Raw genomic sequence first — 23,638 nt, forward strand, 5'->3', positions numbered from 1 at the left:
ATGGATAAAACCAACTTCAAAATCATTTTTATCTTTTTGGTTGCAGATGTGCCCATCCTGATTAAACTCATGTTAAAAATTAATTTGCATTTCTTGAAATACAACATTTAACAACCCAGCAGTGTGCTTGAGATCTGACTGGCTGGTCCATTCAAATGTGTCCATGAAATATTCACAGGGGGCTACATGATACCACACAATGTTTGTTCAATATTTCTTGCACACACATTTCTATTGCTTCCTGGATTATCTGTCTTTATGAGCATGCAGAGGGCAGGGACCGGGCCTGTTTGACTTGATTTGTAGGAAAACTAGCTCAGAGCCACATCATTCCACTGCATATAAAATAACATGCACAAGAGGTTACTGATTCACTGGATTTAATTAGTTTTCTTTTCTCTGTGCTTTCTAAGAGAAGTAGTGACTGTTAAATGAAATGAGATGAAATAAAATAAAATAAAATAAAATTAATCACATGCTCTAAATGTTTGGCCCCAATTGTGCGGCAGCTTTTAAACATGGGCTGCTTATCTTCTGTTTCTTCTGACCTTATGGATTTTCATATTCCACCCTCAGCTCAAGCTATGTATCAGATATCGTCATCTCCTCTAGGTTGCTTCCTTGGGGCCTGCCTCCCTTGCTGTGATGTGGATGGACAAGACCCAGTCATTTTCCAGGTTAGCAGAGTAAATGATAAGCTCTGGTGTTGAGTTTGTGGATGGTTCACACCCAGGGTAGTTTCAAACTACTTCGTTCAGCAGCTGAGTCTTTGAGCTTCTAAGCCTTTCATAATGTGTTTGTCTTTCTGATTCAGAAACTTTGAAACTATTCCTTCACTAAGTGGAATGTGTGAAGTTTTATTTTGTTTTGTTTTTGTGCCTTCCTTTTTCATGTGTTTTGGCACAGTAAATTATTTGAAAACTGCTACTCCTTTCTCTAGGAGCTTTGCAAGTGAGCTATTGGGTCAATGGCCTAGTCCATTTTTCTGGGCCAGTGAAGAAACATCTTTGGGCTCTGAGTTCATCCAAAATGAGCCAGGAAGAGAATATTCTTAGAGGAGAATGTATTTGATTATTGTTTTTTTCAGTACAAGCAGGTTTTCCAAAAGTTGCAGAAAGCATTGAACTTATCTTCAAGTGCCGAATTATTTTTAAATGTCATTTTTAAAACAAGAGAATTTGAGTGTTTAAAAATGACAGTGTTATTTAAAGATAAAGTGGTACATTGTAGCCAACCAAAATCCCCAAACCAGAAAATGGTTTTTCAATTGAGCCAGTCTGTTTTAATCCAGGTTATCCCAAGGCTTGGCTAAAGTAGACATGAGATTGCTCCCCAACTCCACTGTCACCCCAGCCTTCTAAATAGACTTGCATAAAAATGCATGGCAGCAAAGAAAGACGAGGCAGGGACCGGCCTTCACTCCCAATGTGGTCAGATTGCAATTAACCAGAAAGCTGAGGGTCATCAGCACTGTGCGGCATTTTACATTTCTGTTTAACCAAAGCCCTATTTTTGTCTTCAGCTTCTTGGAGTTGTTAAAAAGTCTTGCTTCCATGTATGAACGCAAAAGTCTGTCTTTGAAATCATGGAGTGGATTACTGTCTGATGACTGAGAACCCTGGTGGGCGCTCGAATCAAACCAAACTTGTGTCTGGGAAGGGCTCCTTAGCAGTGTGATTTGCAATGTTTCTCCACCCAAAATATTCCTCTCTCATCCTCTCCCCCCAAACCTGCAGTGGTTTCTACAGTTCCACTTCTGTAATTCATTCCTTTCAGTTAAGCTTTGCCCATGCAAGAAAGGTCCTGCTAAAATGCAGACACCTAAAACAACTAATAAATGAAATCGCTAAGACTGTACTGAGAAGTCAGTCAGATTTTCTCCTTCCCAGACCCAGGAAGGAAACAGGTGGCAACTTTAGCTCACGGGGTCTCTGGGTGGCTGGGATAAGTCCCTGAAAGGAAAGATGGAACACAGGAAGGGAAAGAACATACTAAGACTAGTTCATAACTTTGTTTAACATAGGCCTGTCACGTCCACATCACTGTCTTAAACTATAGAGAGAAGATTCAGATGTTATCGCACGTGCACACGCATGTGTGTGTGCACACGCATAGGGAGGCTTTTTTAAAAAGTGGAATATAGTAAAAAAAAAAATAATAAATTTATTATTTGAGGCTGCTGTTTTGGGGATTCTAGGTCATTTAAATTTTATTAAAAATCTAAGGAATTTGAAGGCTGTGGGGTGTAACTAGAACAGGATACTTTCACCATCCCCTCCCCCCGGGGGGAAGAGTGATAAATCCTCAGCTCCCCACCCTCAACATAGCTTTGAGAAATGTCTGATAATTTCAACTGCACTGTAGGGGAAATGGTGCTCTGTCTTCCTACCTCTCTCTCTTCAGAACAGAATTAGGGGGTGTTTGCTTTAAATCTGAAAAAGCCAGGTTAAGAGTTCTTTCTGGCCTTACATGGGTGATGAAAATTAAAAAGGGTCAAAGACTCAAAGAGGATGCCAAGATTAGTGGGAAAGTACACCTCCATCCCCTTTACAAAGACACCCCACGTCTTTCAAAAGAGAACTGGCAAATTACCCTGGAAATCTGCCCCAACAGGCAGTGCTCAAGTAGGAGTCAGAGCCTTTGTTAGCAGGGGTTTGTGGGGGCCGGCACCATAGTGAACACAGTTAAGCCTCACTAATTCCCTGAATGGGGGAAAGGCCAATCTTGATTTGTAAGAAGCTTGAATTTGAAAATATGTTTAAAGAAATGCCATGTTATTATTTCCCAAAACCTGCAGTCAAACTGCTGTCTGGGGTCTGTGCTCTGAGCTGCTGAGACTCTTAAAGCCTTGAACAAACAGATAAGGACTGTAATTAGCATATTGGTCATTTGAATGCAAAGTGCAGTTAGAGTGGCGCTTAAAAACCGCGTGTTAGCATACTCCCTTAGCAGGTTGTCACTTTGCTATGTTTATAGTATTAATTTGCCTAGCAACCTGCCCCCTTTCATTTTTGGCAGTAAACTTTAGCCTAGCATGTCAGAATTCGTTAAATTTTCCATATTAGCAGCTGGAACGAATAAGGAGTGGGGAGGGGAGGGGGAGGTGAACCACTTGTAAAAATAAACATGAACATATTTTAAACTTCTATTTAACTGACCTTTAAAACTCATCAGTTAATTCATATTTATTATTTACTGAGTAGGAAGTGTATTCTCCTGGATGATTAAAAAGGGGAAGAGGGCCAGCCCAGTGGCATAGTGGTTAAGTTCGTGCGCTCCGCTTCCGTGGCCCAGGGTTCACCAGTTCGGATCCTGGGCTTGGACCTACACACCAGTCATCAAGCCATGAGGAGGCAGCGTCCCACATAGAAGAACTAGAAGGACATACAACTAGGATATACAACTATATACTGGGGCTTTGGGGAGGAAAAAAAAAAGGAAGATTGGCAACAGATGTTAGCTCAGAGCCAATCTTCCTAAAAAAGAGGCAGGGGATGGGGAAGAGGGCAGGCTGTGCCAAATGCCCCTTCCAAAAGTGACTTGATCAAGTGAACACCACAGAACATTGAGTGTAATGAGTTCCTGGATTATAACAAAATAAGGATTGATTATGAGGCTCAACAGGTGCTTAATTATATGGAACAACAGCACATTGAGATCTGCGTCTATTAAACACATCTGTGATGGTCAGCTAATCCTGCATGCCCATATTAACTTTGTTTTTAAGGTTACACTTGAGACCACTTAATTTGAGGTGTGACTGAGTTACATTTGGAAAAGGGGAAAAAAGAGAGAGAGAGACAAATACAGCTGTAATTTTACCCAAATAATTCAATGTCTTCATCATTTTGCTATGCACGTGGAAGAAAAAGGCCACGTTCTTTTCCTAGTCGAACAAACCATATGACAGATGTGGTGGGGATTGCAGGAAAAAGCTGAATGAAGCCTCAGAGAGGACTGAACTTAAATGCCTGCCCCTTGGGAAGATTCCCCAATTCTACTTTTGGTACCGTGAAATTCAGACACTCTGGGAAAGATCGCGAGAGGTTACCCACAAACCTGAGGAGGAAAGATAATCCTTAAGTAATGAATCCCTAATCTAGTGGTTCCCAAACTTTGCTGCATATTAGAATCTGAGAAGATTAGAACCTGTGGAGATCTTTAAAAACCCTGATGCCCAGATTCATGCCATCCAATTAAATCAGAATGTCTGGGGGTGGGGGCAAGGCACTGGTGTTTTATAAAGATCACAAGGTGGTTTCAAGTGCAGCAAATTGGGAACCACTGCCTTAATGTTTTCCTGCTTTACATGCGTTTAGCTTGTATTTAATATTCCCAATTACCCTAAGAAGGAGGTGCTATTAGTCCCCCGTTTCACAGATGTGGAAACTGAGGTTCAGAGAAGCTGAATACGTTGCCTGAGGTGTCAAGGCTGTTAAAACATGAATCTTGGATTTGAATACCAGCAGTTTAATTTCCGAATCTGCATGTTGAACTTCTATGCAATACTGTCCCACTGGGCTTTTGCCCCATATCTAGTACCATTCCAACATATCTGATATACGACAACCCTTTGTCAATTCAGTGAGAATTTATTAAGCACCTACTATGTAAATCATACAATTTTAGACACAGTGTGTGACTCCAGGTAGATTTAAGGAAATGTGACTAACTTCTGATAGTTCAGCGGGCCTTACAGATAGCCATGGGTTGGTTATCTTGCCATTTATGTTAGAGCTTAATAAGCCAAAGACTACCAGAGACAAGAAAGTAGTCCAACAAAGTTAAATGCATTGAGGGAGTGCATTCCAGAGGAACTATAAGATGCCACTCATGAAAAGAGTTAGGCGGGAATATTTTTTGTAACATTTGGGTTCCCAAATGATTCTGAGGAGAGTCTAAGGAAGCAGGGATAAGTTCTGGATTGACGTTTCTGAGACGTGATTGGGAGAAGGAGGTATTGACTAGGAATTGGGTACTGCCATGAGGTGAGGGGGGCTGAGCAATTGGGAATCCCCGGTAATGAATGAAAATAGCAGAGCAAGTCTGGGGCATCACTAGTAAGAAGCAGTAGTCACTCAGTGGAGGTGGCGGGTCGTTATGGCCTTTTACAACTGCTGCATGACCTTGGGAGAAACAGTGTTTTCTGTTAACTTTGCAACTGGCTTTATCTGTCTGCCCTCTCAGTCTGATTAATGCAGGGCTGCTTTTTCTTAGTTCAAGCTGATTTTCTCTCTTTCAGTCCCAAGCAAGTCTTGACTCCCAGGTTTTAGCCTTTCTCAGTGGGGATGGGCCTGAGAAAAAAGTTGACACTCAGATTAACTATTAGTAATTTTGCTACTTTTTGCTGAATTGGTAAATGATTTAATGGAAGAGTACATGTAAACTGGTGAATTCTGAATAAGGCCTTTATTTCAATTAGTACTATTACACTAATGTCAATTCCCAGGGTTTTGACAATGTACTGTGGTTGCGTAAAATAAAATCAATACACTATATCAAAATATTGGGGGAAACTGGGGGAATGATACCAGGGAACTTCCTGTAATATTTCTGCAACTTCTTGTGAGCCTTAAATTATTTCAAAATAATAAGAAGTTATAGAAGATGTTCAGTGGAAGAACAGGTTTGTGTTGATTATCTAAATAAGGCTTTTTCAACGTGGTCTGACTTTACCTATGCTCTTCCCGGGATAATCCAAAATTGGTTGTACCAGTGTTCCCTTATATGTTGCTGGATGTGACTCTGCTTGATTTGAATACAGTGGCCAGTAGTAATGTTAGTCAACATCCATGCCTACCAGATACAGATCCCTGTGGGGTTATAAATATGGAACCAGTTCATGCATCAATGAGATTTCATTTGAGTAGAGTCTGGAAATATACATTAAATATCACCAGGTAGGGTTAGGAGGGAGAAAGTTATGCTAGGCAAAGAGAAGGGCAGGAGGAAAGAAAGGCACAGAGGTATGAAAGTCAATGCACATCACAGAAACATAATAGTTTGATGGGGCTGACACTTGAGGTATAAGGGAGGACTGCTGGGAGAATTGGAAAGATGGATTGGAGCTTGAGTGTGACAGTCTGGATGTGATTCTCTTCTATCTGAAATTAAGGACTTTGGACTTCCCTTTTAGTACTTCCTACATCTGTCTTGTGTCACAGTTACTTGGGGATATATCTTTTCTTCCCAACTAGATTCCAAGTTCATTGAGGAGATGGTCCAAGTTTGGGTCATCTTTGTAGCATCTGTAGCACCCAGCTGTAAGCTCTGCACTTAGTGGGTGCTAATAAAATTGTCCTAGGAATGAATAATGTATCACAAAGATACAGTTGATATTCCCTCTCAAGCACATCTGGAGCCCCAAGATAATGTAGAGTGCAGTGTCTACCCACAGGGAAATGAAAGTAGCAGGCAGAAAAACACACAACCCATGCCCCCTCATGCTCTCTTTGTGTCTGGCTTTGGTGACTGAGTATGGCCATGTCCTGCCATCTTTGACAGATGCACCTCATTGCCCCAAGACAAGGCCATGGTGGCATCCTTTGAAGAGAGGTAATGTGCCTTGTCCTAATGGATTTAGCATTCCACTCACACTTCCCTCTGTTTAACTTTGCTGGAGGGTTGCAGAGATGCCTCACCCCTCCACCACCTGTTCCTCAGGTCTCTGAATTATAGCAAGTGCAGTGGTTCAGATGGGACGTGGAGATGATAGGTAAGGAACTCCTCAAGAAGGAGATTTTCTCCAGAATTTGACTAACACACATTATCTTGAGGGATCTCAACCATGCCTGTTGGTGATTTTTCCATTTTGCCTCCTGAGAAAAATGTTCCATTGCTCACCACTTCAGATGGTTGGGTGTGGGGATGGGGGCACTTCTGTTCCTGACAACCTTATTATGTGGTTATCAGGAGCAGACACTGCCCAGGTTGTCACGACAACCAGCAATGATTCAAAGCTTCTCTGAAGGGTCTGTATCTCTGGCAAATAATCAGCCTTTAGCTCTCAGCAGATGCTGAATTGAGCAGCCAATCACAGTGAGCTGGGAAAGCATGACATCATAGTCCAGCCGGTCCAAAAAAAAATTAAGATTTGGTTTTTCATTTCTCTCCTTGGTTCTTTGTCCCTTAGATTTTGTCCTCCACATTTTCCTTCTATCTTTTTTCCTAATAAAATAGGGAAAGCAATGAAACCAACTTTCCAAATTCAATTTACTCTGCAGTTTAACTTAGGTTCAGGCAGTGCAGTGATCAGAGTGTGTGGGGAAGGAATGTATAATATGATCCACGTAGGAGCAAAATCAAACAGAGCATCAGCTCAATTAAATAATGTGGTTTGATATGTAGGACCATGGTGAAAGTGGGGCTAATTAAAACCAAGTCAGAGGAGAGGAACTTCCTAATTCTCATATTAATTCATCCAGAGCCACCTGCATTTAATTGCCTTCTGCTTTTCCTTTGCTAACACCCTAGTGGAAGGGAGAAGGGCAGAGGCTGTAGGCTTCTGAAAGCTTGTAGGTTCTGCAGGGCAGGTCTCTAATGGATGCTAATTATAGTGAAAGAAGGTGAGGGGAGATCCCCCATTCCCAAGGTCCCACCATAGAGGGAACATATGTAAATTGGGACTCATGAAGTCTGTTAAGGAGGTGTATATTTCTCAAATCTGTTAAATCCACTCTTGTTCCATTAGCCATTTTCTTCCATACAAGAGTCCAGGGAGATAGGCAGGGCAAGTTTCACGGAGGGGAAAACTAAAGCCCGGGGAAATCTGAGTTTTGCTCAAGGTTTCCTAGCCAGAGGATAGACTAGAATCTGGGTCTTCTGGTTGCCTAGCCAGAACTCTGAAGACCCAAGAGGATGGTGATTTCCTAGCCATGGGCTTTCCTCTTTCCCCAGCCTCTGGTTTTTAAGGGACCTACGATGAGACCTTTTGGCATCTCTGAGGCTCCTTGCTCTTTGCTCAGCAGGCTATGCACCATGTTGCATCCTACAGGAGAGCTAGACCCCCAATGATGAGAGTAGGGAATAGGAAGAAAGGGGCCTAGTAGGTCCTGACCACAGTGATGTTAATAGGTTGTAGTGATCAGGCCCTGGTGAAGGAGGAGTGGGCACTGTGCTCCCAGCCAATGCCTTGTGCCCTAGCTGCCAAGCCAGGTTTTTTTATATTCAGAGCAAGAGGGGGGAGTTTTTTAAAAGTGCAGCTGTGGCAGTAAAATCTGTGAAGACTGTGAGCCACAGAGACCCAGAGTTTACCACTGGGAACAATTTCTGGCTGTGGGACTTGAGGCAGGGATGGGAAGGGAGCCAGGATATCCAGGCTGCTTTTGCCCAGTGCCTTGTACATTTCTGCCCTGCATCCAGTGCCTGCCCAGGTATGGCTCAGCTTAGACTGGCGCACCGTAGCCTTTATTGCCACACTTGAACCATTGACCTGGCATTCAATGCCCTTTTGGGATAGCAGGGATGTTTGTTTAGTTTGATTTGTCTTAAGACAAAGAAGGCTATATTTTCCCTTTTTAATGTGTCTTACATGCAAAATACTGTATATGCTCATTGTAAAAGATGTACAGATAATGCAGAAGTATATAAAGAAAACAGTTAATGCTCCCCTGCCACACACACATATCCATGTCTTTTTCCCACCTTTTTAATTCCCAGAGTTACCCTACTAGCAGTTTGGTGTGTATAATTCCAGCTTAAACACACACACACAGCAAATTTTAAAAAAACAATAATAGTACACATACCGTTCCACAAATTTTTTCACTGAAGAATGTGTCAAGGTATGTTTCTCTTTCAATACATAGGAATATACTTGATTCTTTTTTTTTTAATCTTTATTTCTTTATTATTTTTTATTTTTTATTAAGGTTATGAAAGTTAACATCCTTGTGAAATTACAGTTGTACATCATTATTAGTCATGTTGTAGGTACGCCACTTCACCCCTAGTGCCCTCCCCCCACCCCCCTTTCCCCTGGCAACCACCGATCAGTTCTCTTTGTCCATATGTTAACTACCACCTATGAGTGGAGTCATATAGAGCTCGTCTTTCTCTGTCTGGCTTATTTCACTCAACATAATACCCTCAAGGTCTATCCATGTTGTTGTGAATGGGACGACTTTGTCCTTTTTTATGGCTGAGTAGTATTCCATTGTATATACATACCACAACTTCTTTATCCAGTCATCAGTTGCTGGGCACTTAGGTTGGTTCCATGACTTGGCTATTGTGAATAATGCTGCAATGAAGATAGGGGTGCATGGAACTTCTGGAATTGCTGATTTCAGGTTCTTAGGATAGATACCCAGTAGTGGGATGGCTGGGTCATAAGGTATTTCTATTCTTAACTTTTTGAGGAATCTCCATACTGTTTTCCATAGTGGCTGCACCAGTTTGCATTCCCACCAACAGTGTATGAGGGTTCCTTTTTCTCCATGGCCTCTCCAACATTTGTCACTCTTGGTTTTGGCTATTTTTGCCATTCTAACAGGTGTAAGGTGATATCTTAGTGTAGTTTTGATTTGCATTTCCCTGATGATTAGTGATGATGAGCATCTTTTCATGTGTCTATTGGCCATCCGTATATCTTCTTTGGAGAAGTGTCTGTTCATGTCCCCTGCCCATTTTGTAATTGGGTTGTTTGATTTTTTATTGTTGATTTGTGTGAGTTCTTTGTATATTATGGAGATTAACCCTTTGTCAGATAAATAACTTGTGAACATTTTTTCCCAATTAGTGGGCTGTTTTTTTGTTTCAATCCTGTTTTCCCTTGCCTTGAAGAAGCTCTTTAGTCTGATGAAGTCCCATTTGTTTATTCTTTCTATTGTTTCCCTCATGTGAGGGGTTACGGTGTCTGAAAAGATTCTTTTGAAGCTGATGTCAAAGAGTGTACTGCTGATATTCTCTTCTAGAAGACTTATTGTTTCAGGCCTAATCTTTAGGTCTTTGATCCATTTTGAATTTATTTTAGTAAATGGTGAAAAAGAATGGTTGATTTTCATTCTTTTACATGTGGCTGTCCAGTTTTCCCAGCACCATTTGTTGAAGAGACTTTCTTTCCTCCATTGTAGGCCCTCAGCTCCTTTGTCAAAGATTAGCTGTCCATAGATGTGTGGTTTTATTTCTGGGCTTTCAATTCGGTTCCATTGATCTGTGCACCTGTTTTTGTACCAGTGCCATGCTGTTTTGATTACTGTAGCTTTGTAGTATGTTTTGAAGTCAGGGATTGTGATGCCTCCAGCTTTGTTCTTCTTTCTCAGGATTGCTTTAGCAATTTGGGGTCTTTTGTTGCCCCATATGAATTTTAGGATTCTGTGTTCAATTTCTGTAAAGAATGACATTGGAATTCTGATTGGGATAGCATTGAATCTGTAGATTGCCTTAGGTAGTATGGACATTTTAACTATGTTTATTCTTCCAATCCATGTGCATGGAATGTCTTTCCATCTCTTTATGTCGTCGTCGATTTCTTTCAAGAAGGTCTTGTAGTTTTCCTTGGTTAAATTTATCCGAAGGTATTTTATTCTTTTTGTTGTGATCGTGAATGGAATTGAGTTCTTGAGATTTTTTTTCTGTTAGTTCATTGTTAGCGTATAGAAATGCTACTGATTTATTATGTATGTTGATTTTATACCCTGCAACTTTGCTGTAGTTGTTGATTGTTTCTAATAGTTTTTCTATGGATTCTTTGGGGTTTTCTATATAAGATCATGTCATCTGCAAACAGCGAGAGTTTTACTTTTTCGTTGCCTATTTGGATTCCTTTTATTTCTTTTTCCTCCTGAATTGCTCTGGCCAAAACGTCCAGTACTATGTTGAATAAGAGTGGTGAAAGTGGGCACCCTTGTCTTGTTCCTGTTCTGAGAGGGATGGGTTTCAGTTTTTGTCCATTGAGTATGATGTTGGCTGTGGGTTTGTCATATATGGCCTTTATTATGTTGAGGTACTTTCCTTCTATACCCATTTTATTGAAGGTTTTTATCATAAATGGATGTTGGATCTTGTCGAATGCTTTCTCTGCATCTATTGAGATGATCATGTGGTTTTTGTTTCTCATTTTGTTAATGTAGTGCATCACGTTGATTGACTTGCAGATGTTGAACCATCCCTGTGTCCCTGGTATAAATCCCACTTGATCGTGATGTATAATCTTTTTGATATATTGCTGTATTCAGTTTGCCAAAATTTTGTTGAGGACTTTTGCATCTATGTTCATCAGTGATATTGGTCTGTAGTTTTCCTTCTTTGTGTTGTCCTTGTCAGGTTTGGGGATCAGGGTGATGTTGGCTTCATAGAATGTATTAGGGAGTGCTCCATCTTCTTCTATTTTCTGGAATAGTTTGAGAAAGATAGGTATTAAATCTTCTTTGAATCTTTGGTAGAATTCTCCAGAGAAGCCGTCTGGTCCTGGACTCTTATTTTTGGGGAGGTTTTTGATTACTGTTTCATTTTCTTTACTTGTGATTGATCTATTCAGATTCTCCATTTCTTCCTGATTCAGTATACTTGATTCTTTTTAACTGATGTATAATATTCCAAAATATACATATACCATAATTTATTTAAAAATTTCCTTATTGAGGGACATTTAGGTTGTCCTTTATGTAAGATTTTCTCATTCTTACATTAGATTCAGCAATGAACATACTTGGACTTATCTTGGCATGTTTCTATGAGTATATCCATAGTCAGATTCCTTGAGTCAAAACTGCTTGGTCAAGTGGCAAATGCATTTACAATTTTCTAAGTATTGTCAATGGCTGTGCCATTTTACACTCCGTTATACACTCAATGGTATATGAGAATGATCAATGTTCCCTTTATCTGAGATTTGACTGGAACAGTTTGAAGATATGCCTTTTAGTTTACTTCTGTTGCTATAAGCCCCATCCCAGAGCCTCTCGCTTCTCATGTGACTCAAGGGCCCAGTTGGGTTGGTGAAAGCCAAAGGAGAAATACGTGTAGGGTGGTAAAAATAACACAGAACTGAGAGTGGGAGACGTGGTTTCTAGGACTGTCTCTCTGAGGCATGGACAGCCTACTTTAAACCCCTGGGCATCCATTCACTCATCTGTGAGATGCAGATCATTGTAATTGCCACAGTACACTGTTGTGGTTGTTGTGAGGATCAAACAGAGAGATACGAAAGAGGTTTGTAACCTGAGAATCAGGGTACACATGCCAAGTGGTTATTATGGTAGTGTTGTCATTATATCCTTAAATCAATGAACTTGAGGAAGGGAACAGGGGACAGTGGGAGTTGAGTGGGGAAGATTACACAGATGAAATCTTTAAGACATTTCAGCTTCCATGAAAGTTCCCATGCAGTTGTCCTATATTCTTGGAGAGCAAACCACGTTGGCAGTAAAGACTGCTTTATGGTATCAAGAACAATATAGGTTATCACTCTTTCACAGGAATATTGAAGTCTTTTGTGCTGGGTCTGGCTCCTAAGTCCAGTCCTCTTTCTATGACACTACTATGCTTTAATTCGTCAAACACCTAATAGCATTTTGGCCCCATGCTGGTTTCTATAATCACCAGGGAAAGAAGAAATACACACATGAAATGTTTAAATAACCATGTGCCATGACTGCATAAATAGCCCTGAGTTATAGCTGAGGTATATGGGAGAATGAGAGTGAAATCAAATACCTTTTAATCACAACTTAAATCAATAGACTACAAGACCCAAGTTAAATCATTAGCCAGGAAAATCCAGTTATACCTTTCTACTTCTTTAAAAAAAAGTGTTCTTATTGTTTAAAATAACCCAAATAAGTACATTTTACAAATCAGAGATATAACTAAGTAAATGACATTCATTTAGATCTTGACTTCTTACCATGATGTAAAAACAAAAATCTGTATGATGGGTTACTTTTTTTTAGCCCCAAAGTTAATTAAAAAGATATCTATAAAATCACTGGAAGCAGAACCATCCTGATTTCAACCTATTTGTCAGGGATTTGAGGAGGAGGGTGATGGGTGTTCTTGCATGAGAAGACAAGTAACCACCACACACAAAAAAAGCTATTTAAAAATGATTGATTTTACAAAACACCAATCTGGTATACTCTGTTTTATTTTCCAAAGCAAATATGTAATTTAACAAACCCAGTAACGCCACCTATCTTATTAGAAAAAGCACGGGTTTTGGACTCATCCAGATACAAATCCCAGCTCTGCCACTTTCTACAATGTTCCTGGAATACTCATGCATGCATACATATATTTTTCAATTAAGAAAAGTAAAAAGTAAAATGCAAAGTGACCTCTGAAAAAGTCTGGAGTATGTAGTTTACTTAGTCTTTACCTCCCTCTTTCCTGCTTTGGAAGGGTCATTGTTCTTTTTTCAATTCCCAGGATCATCACAATTTAAAATGAATTAGTCCAAAGACACATCCCATTCTCCAACTTCCCCAGATGTTGTCTCTGCTGAATCTAGAGGCCTGCTGTGTGACTTTTCCTAAAAGGACCTTGGCAGATATATTAATTCACTCTCCATCTTGAAACTTATTTTGTTGGCATTATGGAGAAATGATTGCTGGATGTTATGCGGTGTTGAGAAAATCGGATAAAAGTGCACTGAGGAGGGTCATGACCCATTTTGACCATTTAAGCATGTGAAGATATATTTATCTTTAAAAAAATAAGTTTGAAAGTGGAGAGGAAAAATCACCCACAACCCTACTACTTTAACCCAACTATTATAAATTTTATGTTCTCCTGATCTTTTTTTGCAGGCATATTTTTACATCATTATGATTCAAATGTAGTTATTATTTTGCATTCTTTGTCATTTCTGATGACAGCTTACTCTCTTCTTTTTGGGTTTTACCATAATTTCCATAATCTAGCCAAATCCGCGTTGGGGGGTATGGATTTTGGAGTAGCAAGAGATGATTTGGGGATTTAGATTTTAGACTTTGGAGACCAGCAAAAATTTGAACTTTTCCTTAAAGACAAGAGAGGCCATGGAAAGTTTTAGGGAAAGCCACATTTTAATGAAATTAAATGTATCTATCTATAACTACGTATCTATAGATATATATAAACTTGAAGTAGATTATCCTTTTTTGTATAATGGTCTGTGTTTTGAAATGTGTGTTTCATACACAGAAAGGTAGTTTCCTCATCCAGATTGTCATCTCTTTGAATCCCACTGCCATGTGTGCCTGAGTTTACTGTGTATTCCAGAGACTCTGTTAGTGTAACCTGCTTGCTGGCCTGACAGGTGGTGTCCCAAATCCAAACCATTTCACCCCAATAGAGAGTGCCGGTGTAGCTGGATATATTTCCTCCTCTGAAAATTTACCCGAAATTGCATTCTTCCGGAGGGAGGCAGTTAAGGAACATACACGAAATACCCCCTCCCCTCCCTACTGTCAGGTGCGCCTCTGTCTTGATGGCCCCACCTCCGTCTAGACAACCCTGACAGTGTAGAAGTTTCCATCTCCCTTTCCTTTCCCTCTCCCTATTCCCTCCCCTTCATTTTTTTTCCCTCGCAAGCGCTTCCTGCCTGGAAACAAAAGATTGGTCCCCAGTAGCCCACTCAGGGCGATTTTAGTTTTATGCTCACCCTCTGATTGGCCTATGTACGGTGCAGAGCCCGGGTGACGTCATAGCAGAGAAGGGCTAGGGAGCGGTTGTCGAGCAGGGGCTTTACCGCGGGCGGCCAGCTGTCGGCAGCTGACCGTCTGGGGTCTCGCGCTGGGGGCTGCAGCTTTTCCTGGCCTGGAGCAAGTGTGCAGGGCCGGGAGGAGAGCCAGGGGCAAGCGGGCCGGGCCTGGGGCTGCGGCTGCGGCCGCGGGGCTGCGGCTCCCCAGCCCCACCAGCCCGAGCGCTCGGAGGTAGAGGAAAGGTCTTGACAGGGTGGCTGGACCAGTGGCAGGTAAATCCCTCGATTTACGGCACCCGGCTCGCTCCCGGGAAGGGGTGGAGGCTGGGTGCTGCTTTTAGGCTGCTGGGCAGATTTTCTGCCCTCCTGGGCCCCCTCCTGCTCTCGCGGCGTCCCAGCCTCGAGTGCCCTACGTGGTTGTCCCGGAGCTCCAGCGCGCAGTTTGCATGATCTGGGTTCGCGAACGCGGACAAGTGGGTGTGTCAGGGCCATCCCCGGAGGGTCTGGGCCCCTTCACTGGGTCAAGCTCTAGACTCTCTTGCCGGCGCCTGGGCCTCTTGAGGCAAAATCCGCCCCAAAAGCTACGTCAGCCTGTAAGTCTTTTACCATCTTCCGACCCCCCCTCCCTTCCCCCAGCTGTGACAGCACCCCCCTCCCCCGAAGGGGAGGGGGTGTGGCAGTGCCCCGGGCAAGTCCGGGAAATGGGGAAAAGCTCGACCTGAGCAAACAGAAAAAGTGACGATTTTCTTAAACGGGCGCCTTTCCCCTTTCCCCCTTTCTTCTATTTTTCTTTCTCTCTCTCCCCTTTTTTGCTGAGGGGAGGGTAATGACAGGAGGACTCTTTTATTCTCCTGCGGGGCCTAGGATCATGCAATAATGTCCCTAGAAAGCCGAGGGTCTCTCAAATGGCCTTTGTCTTTGTCTGGGGAGCAGGATCATTAGGTCCACTTTCTCCCTTCCCTGTCCTCCAGCTTACAGGGGGCCTTGCCTTCAGTGTGAGAACTGGCTCTGGCAAAATTACTGCCGCACTTTTGAGCGGAGTGAACGTTTTAGATTATTGCTCTCGCAGGTTTTCCTCCCCTAGATGGTGGTTGGAGGGTAGGGTAGGGGAGCAGCGGGAGGGCGGTGCCCGCAGGGAGGCAGCCAGAGGCCCCACTTGTTTTTTTGGTCCCACCTTCCAGAATCCAGTGACTGACTCTGGACTTGAGGGTTCTGGGCTGTGGTCTATAGAGGCGAAGGAGAGAAGGGTGAGTGGCTTGGCTTTGGGAAGCATGAAGGGGGCGTTTGCAGTGCTATTTCTTTTTAAATGGCATTTAGCAGGGAAGCTTTTAGCCATGTTAGTCTTGCTCCCCCCATGGTTTTGCAGACTCAAATCCAGGCCAACTGTATGGCTGTCTGAGGTGTTCGAACAGAAGGAGGTCCATTCCTGTTGGTGACAACACTGTGGCCCTGTTCTGGGATGACCAAGGTATAAAGGTCAGTGCGGTATTCACTGGGCCATTTGCAAAATTATAATTGGGCAGGCCTGTGATTTGGTACTTGAGGCCCCTAATCAGGTGCACCTTTGGGCAAAGGGGCTTAACATGGTAATGGATGATTAATAGGCCAGGGCTTGGAGAGACAGCCATGTAAGCCTCTGTTTCTGGATACAAATGTCAGACTCTCATCCCCCATGAAAGAGGCAAAATGGGAAGAGACTGGGATGTATGCTGGGTAGAAGCCAAGAGCTGAGAATCTCGAATCTCAGGCCAGAGGGACCTTGAGATGTCAAGGAGCAGACCCTCCAGGCAGGCAAGTAGGCCTTGTAGGAGAGACCTTACAGAAAAGGGAGATTCGCCTGTGAGAGGGGTGAAGGCAAGGGGCCACAACGCTCTAAAGGACGTTCTGACTAGCTGAACATTCCCACAGGTAGCAGATTTTCTGGTTAGAGGCAGAAAGGGTATAAAGAGCAGACAAGCTTGCTGAGGTCTTTGGGGGGGGGGGCGTGGCGTGGACATGACAGGTGAGGGAAGTGAGGAATAACTGCGGGGATAGGTAGGTGCTGCCCCAGGGAGTCCGCTCTTATGAGGCCAGAGAAGGTGGCCAAGGCAAAAAAAAGAATCAGATCTAGAAATCAGATAAAGTAGATAGGAACAAAGTGAGAGAGAGAGAGAGAAGAAGAAAAAAGCCATCGTCTTACCAGGAGCCCAAAGGCCCTGATTTCCCTGGTGAGATGGGCAAATTTTGGTGGCTCAGCCCAGACTTAGGGAGAGGACTTCTTGCTATTTAGGGAATCAATACCATTCCCATCTGTGTAACCCACCTTCAGGAGCCAGTAGCTTTGGTCAAGGGAAGAAGAAACTCCGTGAGCAGCAGCCTCAACAACTGGCTTTCCTCTTGGGTAAGGAGAAGGGAGTGAGGGAGCTTTGCATCTGGCCAAGACTGGTAGGTTGACTGCTTTTACAGGGGGTGGGCCAAGCCCAGGTCTAGGGTCCCTGCTCCAGGCATGGAGGTATCTGCCTGCGCTCAAAAACAAAAAGCGCTCCTTTCCAGGGGCCTGTGCAGGCTGAGGGACAGTGAAAACCACTATCCTAGAAGGTAAGTGTAGCTGTCGAGGCATCTGGGGTGCAGCTTAAGCTTCAGCCGCCCTGCTGTCTCCCAGCCTCTCCAGCTGCCAGAGGCTAGGCATTTCCTTCTGCAGGGCTAGCGTGGACTCTTCTGCCAACTCCGCACTACGCAGCTTCCCCAGCAGGGGCTGGGAAAAGGCATGCAGTGGCATGCAGGGCTGGAATCCTCCATTTCAGGTGTGAAGCCCGAGTCTCAGGTCAAGTAGCAGCCATATATTTAAAATCTGATTTAGGGGTACCAGAGAACCAAGTGAATCCTTGGATCTGGCAGTCTGTTTCCATTTCCCCCCAGAAATGTGTTGCTCCCTACATCGCTTCGCGACTTTGGAAGGCATTTACGTTTATATCTGTGGCGATTACTTGAGTCACTAATACCCGCAACTGAACCCAGAGTTTAATTGGAAATGTTAATCAATGCAATGGATCCGTGTCTGATTTGCACATTTGGTCAATTATCGGCAGGTTGGGGCAATCTGTGCCTCACCCAGGGGATGTGATGAGGAGCAAAACGTGTAGCTACAGCTGGGTCTGCAGGTGGGAAGCAAAATGTGGGAGGTGGACCTGGAAGACTGGAAAGAGAGGAATTATTTACTGGTGGGGAATGGAAGTCATTCCAAAGGTTTGGTCACAGAGACGCCTGGGTGATGGATCACTGAGATGGAATAGCACAGGCTTGGATCACACACAGTGGAGGGAGAAGCTAAGGTTTTTCCCTGATGTGGGAGGGGGCTGGATTTGGGGAATGAACTTTTTTAGGGACTAGAGGACCAGGACCTGGTGTGGAATGAACTCTGGGAGTCGGAAGTCAGGCCTTCTGGTCTGAGCATTTCTGCCTCTCTCTGGGCCTAAGTTTCCTTTCTTTCAAATGATGGAGTTGGACTAAGTACTTTCTAAGATGGTCGTGACATTTTAGGAAGTGAGTCCCATTTGTTCTTGGTTATGAAGACAAGTCCGCTAAAGAACAGCCCCGCCCCCCCATTACCCCTTCTAAGTCACGCTTTTTGGGTATTTCCTCAAATTTGGGGGGAAACAATACAAAACAAACCCGCAGCCACTACACACATTCATCTCTTTCGGTAGTGTGGCTTTACTTTTCTTCATGCAAAAGGGGAGCAGACAGCAAAAGAGAAGTCCGAGTTGAGAATCTGCTAGCAACTCTCTAACCAAGACCCTGAAAAGCTCTATGGGGATCTTATACAGATCTCATTCAGTGGGATGGGAGGTGCGGATGTCCGCTATTGGCCCTGACTCCCTAACTCAGTCTCAAAATAGAAGGACTGGGTGTGAAGGTGAAGGAAGGGGCTTTTTCTTCTGTCTTTCTCGCCCTTTTCTCTTTAGGCCAGGTGAACTTTTTGGAATTCTGCACCCTGGAGACGCTACCCCTAAAAGCACACTTGCGCCCTCTAGTGATCTCAGTAGGGCCACCTTTGGCAGAGTTCCCTATGCTCTGGTGCCAGTGCTAAATCCTTGTGCAGCTGTTACTCCCTGTGGAGAAGGGCTCTAGTCCTTCCAAGTGGCCTGAAGAAGAAACTCAGACAGCTGTGGCTTCCTGCAGGCCCTTCTTGTATATGGAGGGGGCTAAGAGTTGAGAGAGGGAGCAATCCCCCTAGTGCCCATGTTCTTTCTTTGGGCCTAAAAAAGTTTCCAGGACTCCTTTCCCAGCTGTCTTCAGGGCTGGGCAAGGCACCTGTCATGAGAGGGCTCTGTGGTAGAGAGGGTGGGTTGTCCATAACTTCCCTCCCCCAATAAACAAGGTGGCAGCCCTAATGCCCAGACAGAGATGCTGGTAGGAAGCTGGAATGCAGCAAGGCTGGGGTGCTGGTAGGCATAGGATGCATGCACTAATCCCTACCCCAGACTTCAGTAGGAGGCTGAGCCACGGGTACACACACAAGGCAATAGAGAGACACAACATGATACAGACACACAATGTGGCATAGACATATAATACTAATATGGATTAGACACATGGCACACAGCACAGAGATGATGCAATACACATGCAACAGAGTGCAGACCCACAGCCCATACACAATATGGTACCGACGGGATACACATACATAACACAATATAAACACAACTGCACACACCCCCAACATGATACAGACTCAACACAAACACAACATAGTATAGATATGACACAACACACACAATATGGTACAGGCACACAAATACAACATGGTACAGAGAGCAGCACAGATATACTTGACCCCACATGTGCTCACACACAGGACACATCCCCGTACTCCCAACTCAACACACCCCCAGGCAGGCGAGAGAACTGTAGCCACCAGGTGGAGTCCTGTGTCCTCCCAGTTGCATCTGCCCTGGCTCCAGCTGTACAACTGGTGAGTTTGAAGCAGGCTGCCATGGAGTTAATAAGTGGCTGAGGGAAGGTGGAGGTAGGAAAGCTCTTGATCTTGCACAGAAACCTGGAAGTGCTCTGTTAGTGCAGGTGCGTGCATCCTACCCTTTCATCCTCTAGCACTGTTCCCCACCCCTATGGGTGTATGCTGCCTCCCCAGGACCAGCCCTTGGGTCTGGGAATGGGCAAGGGGCTTCTAGTGGCCATTCTTCTTGAGCCCTCTTGGAGCCCCACCCCTCTCTGGAATTTTGGCAGCCCTCACTCCCCTATCCCCAACCCACCCCCTTGCAGAATGAACTCATACAGCCAGGGAGGGGGTGGGCAGACCACTCATCAGGGAAGTGGGTGGGATTTGGAAAGGCATCTTGGAGTGTGCGTATGAGAAGCACACAGGGAATACCAGAGCCCCTGGGTGACAGATGTGCTCTGGAGCCTTGCTTGCCAAGAGCAAGTGGCAGACCTGGGGTATGGCTTGGTCTTTTTGAGAAGAGAGAATTGGGAATTATGGGGCTTCCTTTGGCCCATTGAAGCTTCAGTTTTGCTATGTTCACCTTTGGATATCCATCTATCCATCCATGTCTTTGGATTAGGATCCTGTGCCTTCTGGTATCTTCTAATAGAGTGTGTGCTAGCCTGGATCCGGCTTTATTGGGAGTTACATATAGGTTCTGCTTTTCTTTGAGGACAAACACCATGGAGGGAAGGGGGGACAGGGGAGGAAGGGTCACAGAGCTTGGGGTCCTATTAAGGGATGATGGGTCTTCTCCTTGAGAAGCTCAAGTGATCATAGGGAAAGGCAGAAAAGGGAGAGGTTAAAGGGACCCCGTCTCCTTTATGGTTGTACTTGGAAACTTCTGTGGGGAAGATAGGGTAAATCATCACCAGTAAGACCCCCACAGTATATATTCACCCTAAGAAATCTGAGAAAGATGTATCAGGTGGAGATTGGTGGAAGGCAGAGGGGAGTTCCAGTTAGGATCAGGCTGAGGCCTTCAGCAGCTGTGAGATGGCAGCAGATTACAAGGTTTCAGAGTGCCCCCCAAACAAGGAGGTTGTAGGGAAGGGAAATGGAGTTGGAGACTTGGAGGTGAGGGATGATGTAAACTGAACAGCAGTGCCAGGTCTCCCGGAAGATTTGCCACCATCCCTCAGTTTCCTACTGTACACCAGACTAGACCACCTCCCATAAATGTGCAAATGTTTCACATCTATCATATTTGATTTAGTCCTCCCAACACTTGTCCAAGGTGACTAGGGCAGGTCTTTTCCACTTGATAGCAAGCAGATGCAGAGTGGTGAAGTGACAGCAGTTCTCAACTTGAAACTCCCAGTTCAGTGCCATGTCTGGACTCCTACATAACAATGCTCTTTTACACTTCTCACCTCTCTGATTCTCTGCTGCCTTAAGGGATTTTCTGAAATTCACTGTAGTGTGTGTGATGTTTGGGGGGTTGGACAAGGGAGTAGTAGCAGGTGGGGAAGGAGGTTCCTGCTCCCCCACAATGCTTCTCTCGGCAGGTTTCCCCCAAGAAAGAGCAGCTGAGTCCTTGCATCTTGTGGCAGCTGGTGTGCCCAGCACTGAGTCCATCGGAGCTGAAGGCAGCCCGGCCCCTTCTCATGGGCAGCACCCATCTGTGCTGAGGTCCTGCAGCAGTGGCGGTGTGAGGTGAGTAATGGATTCCAGGGCAGGGAGTTAGGGAGCTCCAAATCCAGGTAAATGCCGCCTTTCCACTAGAGCTCCTGATATTAATGACCTTGCCCGGGGCCTCACCAGTCAGGCCTCATAGCACAGCCCCTACTTTCTGGGGGATTGTGCCCAGTACAGCTGCCCTTGGTCTCTTAGTGCCTCCATCTGTAATGTGGAAATGACAGCCTTGACCTACATTCTGGGGTGAGTAGGAGAAACAACCTAACAGTCACTGCCAAGTCCTTTGAAAATGTCAAGCTCCATCTAAGAGCTTCAGTGTAACACAGACATGCTTCCCATCAGGCTGTCGTTTCCTTTCCTGCTGCTTCCCTGAAGTCAAAATGGCATTTCAGCCACATGCCACAAATTCACCAATCGGTTCCTCTAATTTCTACTGCCCCATAACTTTAATTTTACCTTCCTATTGAAGATGTACCCCCACCCCATCCATCTCAGCTTCTGGGCCTGACAGGCTTAACCTAAACCTTCCAGAACCTTCCCTCTGCCTTCCCACCCAACCAGGGAGCACATCTTCCCCCACCTCTCCAATAGCACTTGAGTCTGTAGTGTGTAGTGTAGCCTTTGCTTCTCTACTGCCTTAAGTAATTCTTGCATAGTTGCTGGAGTATTCATCTTGGCAAGTAAACTAGACTAAGCTCTTCAGGGGTAGGGACCAGATTTCACAGGTTTCTAGTCTCTTTTACAAGTCCCTGACAGTTCACTTGGCAGCTTTTTGATTTGGGACTCTCTCTCTCCCTCTTCACTTCTTTCAGGTTTCTTGGCCTGCCTCTCTGATCACCTACTTATCTCTTTTCCTCTCAGGCAGCCATTATAGTTTCCTCTGTTGGCTTCTCTATCTGGCCTTCTGTTGCTATATGCTGCAGTCCAGTTATCTGTTTGTATCTTACTGTCCCTCTGTCTGGTCCTCTGTCTGTCTCTTTGTCCATTACTTAGGCGTCTCTCACATTGCCTAAGTCAAAAACAACCAAAGTAAAAAATATCCAAGAAAAACAAACTAAACGAAACACAACCAGGGAATATGCAATGCAATTCCCTTTCGCTCTGAGCCTTTCCTGGGCCTGTGCGACAGAGGAAAACTGCAGCTCAGCAGCAGGTGTTTCTGTGATGCCTTTTCATGAAGGGGAAGCTCCAGAGTTCCGGCCGTGAAATTGAAGGTATGAAATTACAGCCTTGTTGTTACTGATGCGTTCAACTTTCTACAGATGCTCTGGTAGGGGATCCTCTATAGACTTTCAGCGACAGAAGGTAACTAGAACTGGCTAAAATAAGAAGCAAGCCCCTGGGTCTCTCCTGGGTGTTCTATGACAACTACACTAATAACTTATATTTATTGAGTGTCTATTGTTGCCAGTACTGTGCTAGGCATTTTATTTGCATGAGACCATTTGATCCTACAATAACTCTGTAAGGTAAGTATTTTTTTCTAATATTTACTGTTTCTGTTTCTGTTCATAAAAAGGATACTAGCCCAAGGTAGGTATTATTATCATCACTGTTTTACCCATGATGAGATAAAGGTTGAGAGGGGCTAAGTAACTTGCCTGTAACTGGACACATGTTGTAACTTTGGGAGGAAAGACACTTCCTGGAGAGTTTCTCAGCGTACCAAATTATTTTGGTACCCTTCAGCACACACACACACACACACACATGCACACTCTCACATACTCTGGTACACTCACACAGTCATGTTTACCTCCTTGACTCACACTGGACACATTCATAGTGATGATCACTCTTACCCCCTAGCCCTCACACACAGTCAATGAGCACACTACATACAGGCACATTCATACTGACACACACTGACACATACTCACATTTATATACTCACATTTTCATACTGACACACACTCACACTTACCATATACCCCACCCTCACATTCTCTTCCACTCATACCTTTATGTTCTTTCTTACATTCTCATACTGTTCCAGTCACACTTTCACACTCAAATCCACACAGATGATACAACCACCCTTAGCCCTCAAATTCCTACACAATCACACACACTCTACACACAGACACACATTGACTTTCCCCTGCCCATTTCTCATACGGTCATAAACACTCTCAATTTCATACACTCCAATACATTTGTACTGATATCACTATTTCTTTCTCACAGTCGCACATTTACACAACTCATAACTCATCACAGAGACATACACATGTGCATACATGCTCATATGTTCACATTTATACATGCTCACACCATAAACACAATCTCACCCATTTAAACTCTTATATTTTCTTGTACTCTTACATTCAGAATTACGTGTTCTTGCACTTGTTATACTCAGCACTGACACAATCTCCTTACTCCTCTCATATTCA

At 44.1% G+C, this 23,638-nt stretch overlaps 1 protein-coding gene across 37 annotated transcripts in view; it reads left to right on the plus strand.

Moving 5' to 3' along the window:
• The window catches only part of PAK3 (p21 (RAC1) activated kinase 3), a 257,980-nt gene that overhangs the window by 123,461 nt on the left and 110,881 nt on the right, over window positions 1–23,638 (plus strand). For 6 of the 37 annotated variants that reach the window (XM_070606558.1, XM_070606574.1, XM_070606586.1 and 3 more), the window contains exons 1-3: window positions 14,608–14,896; window positions 15,990–16,099; window positions 21,113–21,260. The exons of 8 other annotated variants lie outside the window; for them this stretch is intronic. The gene's annotated coding sequence lies outside the window, so the exon portion shown is untranslated. Of the gene's footprint in view, window positions 1–14,607; window positions 14,897–15,804; window positions 15,871–15,989; window positions 16,100–16,931; window positions 17,004–21,112; window positions 21,261–23,638 lie in introns of those variants that run through there. 23 more of the 37 variants (XM_070606562.1, XM_070606580.1, XM_070606556.1 and 20 more) reach the window with 10 other exon arrangements.

Source organism: Equus przewalskii, chromosome X (genome assembly GCF_037783145.1).
Source record: "Equus przewalskii isolate Varuska chromosome X, EquPr2, whole genome shotgun sequence".
In the NCBI taxonomy this organism is placed as follows: Eukaryota; Metazoa; Chordata; class Mammalia; order Perissodactyla; family Equidae; genus Equus; species Equus przewalskii.